This window comes from Cryptomeria japonica, chromosome 10 (genome assembly GCF_030272615.1).
Source record: "Cryptomeria japonica chromosome 10, Sugi_1.0, whole genome shotgun sequence".
NCBI lineage: Eukaryota > Viridiplantae > Streptophyta > Pinopsida > Cupressales > Cupressaceae > Cryptomeria > Cryptomeria japonica.
In genome coordinates, this window is record NC_081414.1 from 666349682 (window position 1) to 666358869 (window position 9188).

Consider the following 9188-nt stretch of genomic DNA (forward strand, 5'->3'; position numbering starts at 1 on the left):
CGTTGTCTCAGGTAAAAATTTCTATGCCTTTGCTTGAAGTGATGAAATTTCCAGATTACAAGAATGAGACTTTGAAAATCATATCAAATGTGGGTGATGCCAATAAAGAAAATCCAAAATCAAAAGAATATCCTCCTGTGGTATATTTAGGCACGTCCATTACCAAAAACTTCGCACAAGTGGATCATTTTTATTTAACACTACTTATAAACAATAAGATGGTAAAAAACTGCATGATAGACTCAGGAGCAACAATAAATATTATGCCAGAGGATTTCATGAAAGAGCTGGGAATGAAGGTAGATACCCCTTATGGAAAATGTTATGCAATGGATAATAGGTCAGTCCCAATGGTTGAGATCATGAAGGATATTGAGTTCAGGTTTCTAGCTTGTCCAGACACTACCTATAAAACAGATGTAATAGTTGTACAAGTGCTTGCAAACTATGGACTGCTACTATCCAGACAGTGGTCGAACTTGGTAGGTGGATATGTGCAATTAGATCTATCATATGCTACCATCCTGGTCAAAGGAGCAGAGGTAAGAATCAATAGAGAACCAAGATCTCCTTACCTCATAGAGGAATTTGATCTGGATCAAGTAACTTGCTTTTGCCATTTTGACATGGACAACTTTTAGGTAATTATTTCTAAACCTTTAGAAGTTGAAAAAATTACAGAGGTTGTTAAACACAATGAAAATTTAATTTGGAAATTGTATTTTGATGGTGCCTGCAGTAAGGATGGAAATGGAGCAGGAGTTGTGTTTATTTCACCTAATGGAAAATCTTTTAAATACTCTTTCTCATTGGCATTTGAGTGTACTAATAATATTGCCAAATATGAAGCTCTCTTATTAGGACTTAAATTAGCAAACAAGCATGGCATTAAGTTACTAACAATTTATGGTGATTCAGAATTAGTTGTTTCACAAGTTAGAGGTAAATTTGCTGCAAAAAATACAAAATTAAAAAGTTATAGGAATGAGGTTTGGGATTATATTGAACTTTTTGATGCTTTTTCCATTAATTGGACTGAAAGGTCCAATAATATTTTCGCGGACTTTATGGCTAACCTCGTACTTAAACATAATGATATCCCTTTTAATGATATTACACAAGTTGAAATTAAAACAAGACCATATGTTCTTGATAATGTTAAGAGTTGGCAAGTGTTTGATAATGACAGAGATCTCCTAAGATTTCTCTTTTGTGAAGATCAGTATGCAGACCAACAGATTGATTGGAATGGACTTGTATAAGATAAGGATGGCACAAAAACAGTACTTGGGTAGGAGGTGTTGCAGCTGAAGACAAATAAAATCCCGAAGGGATTGGTAGAGCTAGAAAGAATGTTTGATGATAAAGACATGACTAGTTTTAGACCTAGTTCAGGAGGGTGTGAAGGTGTTGAAAAATTAAACTTGGGAAGTGAGAGAAATCCAAGAGAAGTGTATATTGGAAAAAAGCTCACACCAAAGATTAAAACAACATTGATAAATTTTTTGATGAAGTATATGCATGTCTTTGCCTAGTCATATGATGACCTTAAAGCATACAAAGAAGACCTTTTTCAACATGAGGTACCATTAAAACTAGATGCTAAACCTTTCAAGCAAAATCAAAGGCCTATAAACCCTACCTTCGCTCCTAAGATGAAGAAGTTAATGAAAATGAGAAGGCACTCAACATGGGTGTCAAAATTAGTACCAGTATGAAAGAAAAATGGTATATTAGGTTATGTGTAAAAATCTAAATGTTTCATCTTTGAAGGATAATTATGCTTTGCCTAACATGGAAGCTCCATTGTAGAAGGTTACAGGAAATGAATTGTTGTCTATGATGGATGGGTTTTCAAGCTATAACCAAGTTAAGGTCAAGGAGTCAGAGAAATACAAGACAACCTTTACTACACCATTGGGGACTTATGTGTATGCAAGGATTCCTTTCGGGTTAAGAAATAGAGGAGCTACATTCCAGAGGGCTATGGATGTAGCCTTTGAAGGGTTAATTGACCATATTTTAGTAGTGTACCAAGATGATATGACTGCTTATTCTAAAAATGCAGAAAATCATTGTAACGACTTAGAATTTTTTTTAATTAGAGCATTAGAATATGGCATATCTTTGAATCCTAAAAAATGTCACTTTGGGGTTACTGAAGGAAAGTTGTTAGGCCATATTGTTTCAAAAGATGGTGTAAGAATTGATCCAGAAAGGATTGCTGCTATTGATAAAATTCAAATCCCAAAAATAGTTAAAGTAATTCAATCTTTTTTTCGGTCAGATTAACTTTGAAAGAAGATTTGTTTCAAACTTCTCTGAAATCATAAAGCCTATTGCTAAAATGTTGAAAAAGGGTGCTGAAATAAAATGGACTAATGAGGCTCTTGAATCTTTTGTAAATATCAAAAGAGCCATCAAAGAAGCCCCCGTATTAAAATTACCTGATTTCTCTAAACCCTTCCAAGTGTTTTCATTTGCTTCATTCCATACTATTGTTGTTGTCAAGTTACAAAAGAATGATGAAGGTCATGAACAGCCAGTGACATTTTTTAGCAAAACGTTGCAAGCATCTAAAGTGAATTATGATTTAAATGAAAAACAAGCTTATGCTCTTGTGAAAGCTGTGAAATCTTTTAGATCCTATCTAGTTGGTGCCACTGTCATTGCCTATGTACCAAATGTTGTTGTTAAAGACATCTTCAGACAATCAGAAACTATTGGGAGGAGATGCAGATGGATAAATCAGATCCAAGAATTCAATATTGATCTACAAATCACAAACTTGGTAAGGGGTTAGGGTTTGGCAAATCTAATGGCAGAATCCAATTTTGAAGCAGCACAGGTAAATCAAGTAGAGTTGGAAAATGTACAAATTAGCATTGAGAGATGTCCTTGGTATACAAATATTGTATATTACTTAAGATACATGAAATGTCTAGATAGTTTAAATGATAGTTAGAAGAGGACATTAAAGCTTCAAACATCTAAGTATGTGTTACTTAATGGAGATCTATACTAGAAAAATAGAGATGGTATTCTTTTATTGAACGTCTAGATGAGTGTCAAGCATCTATTGTTTTGAGAGACTTACATGAAGGCGTATGTGGAGGACATTTCTCAGCTAAAACCACTACTCATAAAATTCTAAATGATAGTTATTATTGGCCCCAAATTTTCAGAGATAGTCATGCTTATATCAGAAAATGTGAAGCATGTCAAAATTTCTCAAGAAAAATTAAGTATAATGGAGCCATTCCTCTCAGACCCATGCATATAGAGGATCCATTCCAAATGTGGGGTATTGACTTCATAGGGGAAATAGAAAACAAATCTAGTGGTGGGCATAAATGGATTTTGGTGGCTACTAACTATTTTACTAAATGGGTTGAAGTCATTCCTACAAGACAAGCTACCAGCAAAGTTGTGATAAAGTTTCTTTTGGAAAATATTCTTACTAGATTTGGGGTACCTCAGAAAATTATGGTAGATAATGGGATGTGTTTCAAATCCAATGAGTTCTCTGATTTCTGTGAAAACTATGGCATCACTTTATCCTATTCATCACCTTACCATCCCTAAGGAAATGGGCAAGCATAATCCAACAATAAAAACTTGTTGAAGATTATCAAAAGGATGTTGGGTGATAATAAAAGAGCTTGGGATTCAAAATTGATATTAGCAGTATGGGCTGATAGAGTGACAGTCAAGAAGTCCACAAGATTTGCTCCATATGAGCTTGTGTATGGCAAAGAAGAAAGATTACCTTTGAGTAATTTGCTCCTAGTTTATAAATTTGTTACAGAGGCATTTTCAGAAGAAATAAAATTTATGGGGAACACGTTGATGGCTTTGGCTGAGTTGGATGAATATAGAAAAGACGCTCAGGAAAGAAATATTCAAAGGCAACAAATGGTTAAGGCTTTACATGATAAAAGGGCTTGTGACATAACTTTTGAGGAGGGAGAATGGGTACTAAAATGGAATGCCAAAGACCAAGACAAAGGAAAACATGGAAAATTTGATGCACTCTGTCTAGGACCTTATATCGTCTTTGCAAAAAGTGGAGAAAAATCATATTACTTGCAAGATATTGATGGAGAAGTGCTGGAATTTCCAGTTCATGCTCGATATCTCAAACATTTCTTCTCTTGATGATCAGGGAGTATTTCTTGTATTATAGTAATATAGTTTTTTCTCTTATTTTCTATTATATGTTTTCAATTTTCATTTTGGTCTACTTTCTAGAGATAACTAGGATCTTGCTATGTCCTTAAAGAGAACATACATCCCCAAAAAGAGCCATTGTTAGCACATATTTTTACAAAATACATTGTGCTATATATAGATGTCCTTTTTCTTATCATTTGAGCATTTAGTGCAGGTGTTTTATATGCAGGACCATACCGAAGAAAATGGAGTTGTCCAAAGATTAACTTGCATCGCCAAGACTCCCAAACCTGCGCATATAAAATGGTGGAAAAGGCTTTGGAAACTTTCAAGTGTGTTGCGCTAGCAGAGGGAAAGCCTTTACCCCACATTGTTTGTGGGATAAGATCATTTAACGTTTAAGTCCAAAACAGCCCATATGATAACCGTCGAAAGACAAAAGGCTTTTGGCGTGAAGAAGGCTGAAGCCAGTGGACCCCATGCACGTGCATATCCTGAGGAAACCAAAGTTTTAAAATCGACTGGCAAGGATGGACGCTAAAGATCGAGCAAGTTTGACTGATTGGATAGTGATCGCAGAGGATCTAACAACCATCACCATGTCGCAAGATAGAGATGCACACTAGTTTAAACCCATGACTTGGCGACTAAGCACGTACGAAAAATGGGAGGTTAACGAGCATGCAAGTTTGAAGTGCATCAATGACTATTTCTATACCGCAAGATGGAGTTGCACGACCTATATCCCCCGCAACATAGTGACTGCCAATGTGGCAGATGAGGTGTCATCCCGGTAGATCTGCAAGCGACTCAAGATGTGCCACGTGGTGAAGCACAGAAGAAGAACCTAGGTCTAGTGGCAGATGAAATGGCAAAACAGATAGGGTCCAGTGGCAGTCAAGGTGGATTCGCAGGAGAACCAAAAAGTGACACACGACATGGACGGACAAAGAGAAGATAAATCCTCTCTGGCAAGATTAAAGGCCAAGCAGATAAGGAAGATCAAATGGATAGATGGATCAATCCAATGGTGGTCGCTATACCACAATCGGAAGGTGCTCGATGTGTATTCGTCGTGACATGGCCACTGAGTGGTGGGGCCTGCTAAGGAGGAAATTCAAAAGACCAAATTCCAGTGGTGAGTCCAGGGCATGTTGAGGTGGTAGGATAAAGACCCCGGAGCCAATCAAAAGCATATGTCTGGCAAAGCACAGCGGGAGGCAGATCAGGTGGTAGAATGAGGTGGTTAAGGTAAACGGTTGAAGTGGAATAGTCCGGCGATGCTGAGCTTATCAAACAAACTTAGGTTGCGATGGATTTCAAAACAGACTCACTAAAAGCGGCAGTTTCATCGACATGAGGTTCATCGAAGATATCAGCTGTGGTCCCATCAAAATAAAAGGTGTCGATGAAACTGAAGAATCGATAAGACCTGTGAATAACTCTCCAATGAGGAAGTTTGGCTAAAAAGATAAAGGGTGATCCTCAAATGAACCAGAAGAAGATAAGTGGCACAAATGGATGTGCACCAAAGGGAAAAATTAAAGTTAAATGTATAGCTCGGACTATAAGGAGGGAATACGACCAAAATACCGATTCCTGAAAATAATAAAAGAGAAAAAATAATGAGAGGATGATGAATATTTGTTGAAGAATTTTATCAAGACAGAGAATAGAAGACACATTATTAAAGCATCATTTAGTATTTTTTAAGGGTTCTCATTTGTAATTTTTTATTAAACCAAAGGGTGTGTCCTTTGGAGGGAAACTGTCTGTAACTCCCTTTTGTGTATGAAAGGGTGTGTCCTTTCATATATGCCTTTTGATTTGCATACTTATAGGGAGTCATTTTTGTATGTAATGAGGGGAAGTCATAAGAACAACATAATGTTGTAGGGATTGAATATCATTTTGTGCAAGCAATCTATAATGAAGTATTTACAAGTGCAGCTTATGTATGCAATTATTTTCTAAAGATTAATATACAAGGTTCATTGTCTCTTTTTCAAAATATTGTGTACACTTTCTATGTTGATGAGTTATCTTTGTCCTCTTGATAAATCTGTTTATAGATTTGCTATGATGTGAATCACATTTCATTGCATTAAGTGAAACATTGAGTTCTTATTGTTTGTGTAATGCATACTGAAACTTCATAGTTGATGAGAAATTGTCTCTTGAGTTGATAAGATATTTTTTCCACAGGATGTCATATATATCCCTGGATAGAGGCACTGGTATGTTATTGATCTTTTAAGGTTTTGATTTGTATGCATTCAAGGTCCTTGATAGAGAAACGTTCTTCCCAAATCTTCTATGAACTAATCTATGCAGATTTTATTTAAGTCCTGAAAGCAATCTCATTTTTAATATACATTCACAATCATTTCTTTTCAAAGCATTCAGTTAAAGCACATAATAAAGCATAATTGCAGAACAATAATTTGCCAGTTGTGTAAACTTGCTAAAAGGTTTAAATCCACTATAAATAACCTCTTTTGTGCTTGAGAGGAAGAGGCACACCCACCTAGGTTCAGTGGATCCTAAAGTGAAAAGGGATTTGGTCTTCGACCATCCCTATTTGTTGGCCAAGGCTGATTGGACTATTTGAGGATTTGGCAAGTCTTTTGGTTTTCCAATCTGTGGTTTTGGGAACCAACAGGGTCAATCGATTGTCATGATGTTATTTTTGCAATAAAATTATCAATAAAGAACTTATAGCTTCAAATCAGTAGGAATCTAAACATAATTGAAACAAAACTTTTCAATCAAGAAAATAATTAGGCTCCAATGTTGACATGCTCATTTAATGTTTGCAATAAGAAGAGAGAGAGAGAGAGAGAGAGAGAGAGAGAGAGAGAGAGAGAGAGAATGGGAGAATGGGGAATGGCAGAGATGGATATAGGGGAGAGGGAAATGGAGAAGTGAGAGAGAGATAATGAGAGAGAGGAGAGAGGAATAGATAGATATGGAAGATATAAATATAGAGAGGGGAAGAGAATGAGAGCTTGAGAGAGATAGAAAGATAAAGAAAGAAATAGGAAGTGATATATATAGAGAGAGGTTTAACTCTACTTACACTTAATTTTATAGTGATCTTTTATTTTTTAATGTTGAATTTATCTTTCAATTAATGTTAATATTATTTGTAATATATAGCGAGATAGAGATAGAAAGAGAGAAAAGAGAGAGGAAGAGAGAAGGGAGAGGGAGATAGAGATAAGATAAAGAGAGGCAAAAAGGGAGAAAAGATAAAGCAAGAGGGAGAAACAGAAGGGAAGTAAATGAGACAAATGAGGAGAAAGGGAGGCAAATATATATGAGGGGAGATAGATAGAGGGAGAGAGAAATAGGAGAGTTATAGATATATAAGAACAAAAAGATAGATAGATAGAGAATTATATTAAGAGAAAGAGATATTCAAGTAGAGATGGAGAGAGGGAGAGAGATAGGTAGGAGGAGAGATGGGGATAGAGAAAAGGGGGGGCAGAGGAGGAGAGAGATAGGGAGAGGAGCAAGAGAGAGAAGGGGGCTCAGAGAGGGAGAAATATGTAGAGAGGGGAGAGATAAGTGGAGAAGGGAGAGAGAGAGAGAGAGAGAGAGAGAGAGAGAGAATATCTCTCTTTCTATATTTCTATAACTTTTTCCCTCTCTCTATTTCTCTTTCTCTAACCCTACCTTTGTTTGTCCCTCTCTCACATCTCTCTGCCTCTCTTTCTCCTCCTTTATCTCATTTTCTTCCCCTCTTTCTCCCTCTTCCTTTCTCTTTTGGCCTCTCCATATCTTAACTCTATCTCCCTCTCCTTTCTCTCTTTCTCTCTTTTCTATCTTCCTATCTCCATCTCTTTATATATTACAAACAATATTAGCATTAATTGAAAGATAAACTCAATATTTAAAAATAAAAAATATTATAAAATTAAATGTAAATATAGTTAAATTCTTAAATGAATTAAAATCATACTCTATATAAAATACTATAAATAAAAATAAACTATATTGAAATTGTTAAAGATAAAATTTTATTTTCACAAGTAAAACCAAATTTATAAAGTTAGAAATAAAATGAAACCTTTTAAAAAGGTAAAATATTTTTTTTTTTTGATTATGTATTTTTTTAATCATCTCTTGATATCATAGATTCTCATGTTTTATGTTTTTAATGTAAAATATTATTGAAGTTGTTTTTTAAAAAAAAAAATCAATATTTTAAAGAAAATTTAAATAAAAATATTAATATTAATTGTTTCAAAATATTATAATAATTATATAATAAATTTAATGGTATTCAAATTAAATAAGTTTTAAACATTTATTTATTATTTTTCCTTTCAATTATCTTTTTATTGACTTTTCCTTTCAATTGTCTATTTATTTTTCCTTTCAATTATCTATTTATATAGTTTAATAAACAACATATAAATAAAAAAATATTGCATTTATTTATTTTTTAATCAAAATTAAATTTTGACATCAATTAATAATTAAAAAGCTAACTATTTTTTTTTCTAAATATCTATACTATTTTATATAAATTAAAATGTTACTTTAAAATTTATTTTTAAAAATTGTTATATGTAAAACTAAAAATCCAATCAGAATTTAATCTAAAATAATTAGCAAAATAGGTGAAATATATATTATGGTAAAATAATAATAATAAAGTTGAAAAATAAAGCGTGCAAATAAAAATCCATTTACCATACTATCAGCAAAGAGGGCATATAGATTTTAATCTGTCGCAAAACATTTTTGTCTTCATGGAAGCACAAAAATAAAAGTTAAAAAAAAAAGGAAAATGGGGGGAAACACACACAAAATCTTATGGTTTAAATTACTTCAGTCGTCTTGCATGCAAATTTCAACCTTTGATATTCAAAATGAGGTCATCCACTTTAGATAAGGAACACCTTTGATGTAAAAATATTTTCATATATAATGTTTACAATAAGGCTCGAGAGAGATAGTGGAAGATACAAAGGGGTAACAAGATAAAGATAGAGACTTGTGCACAG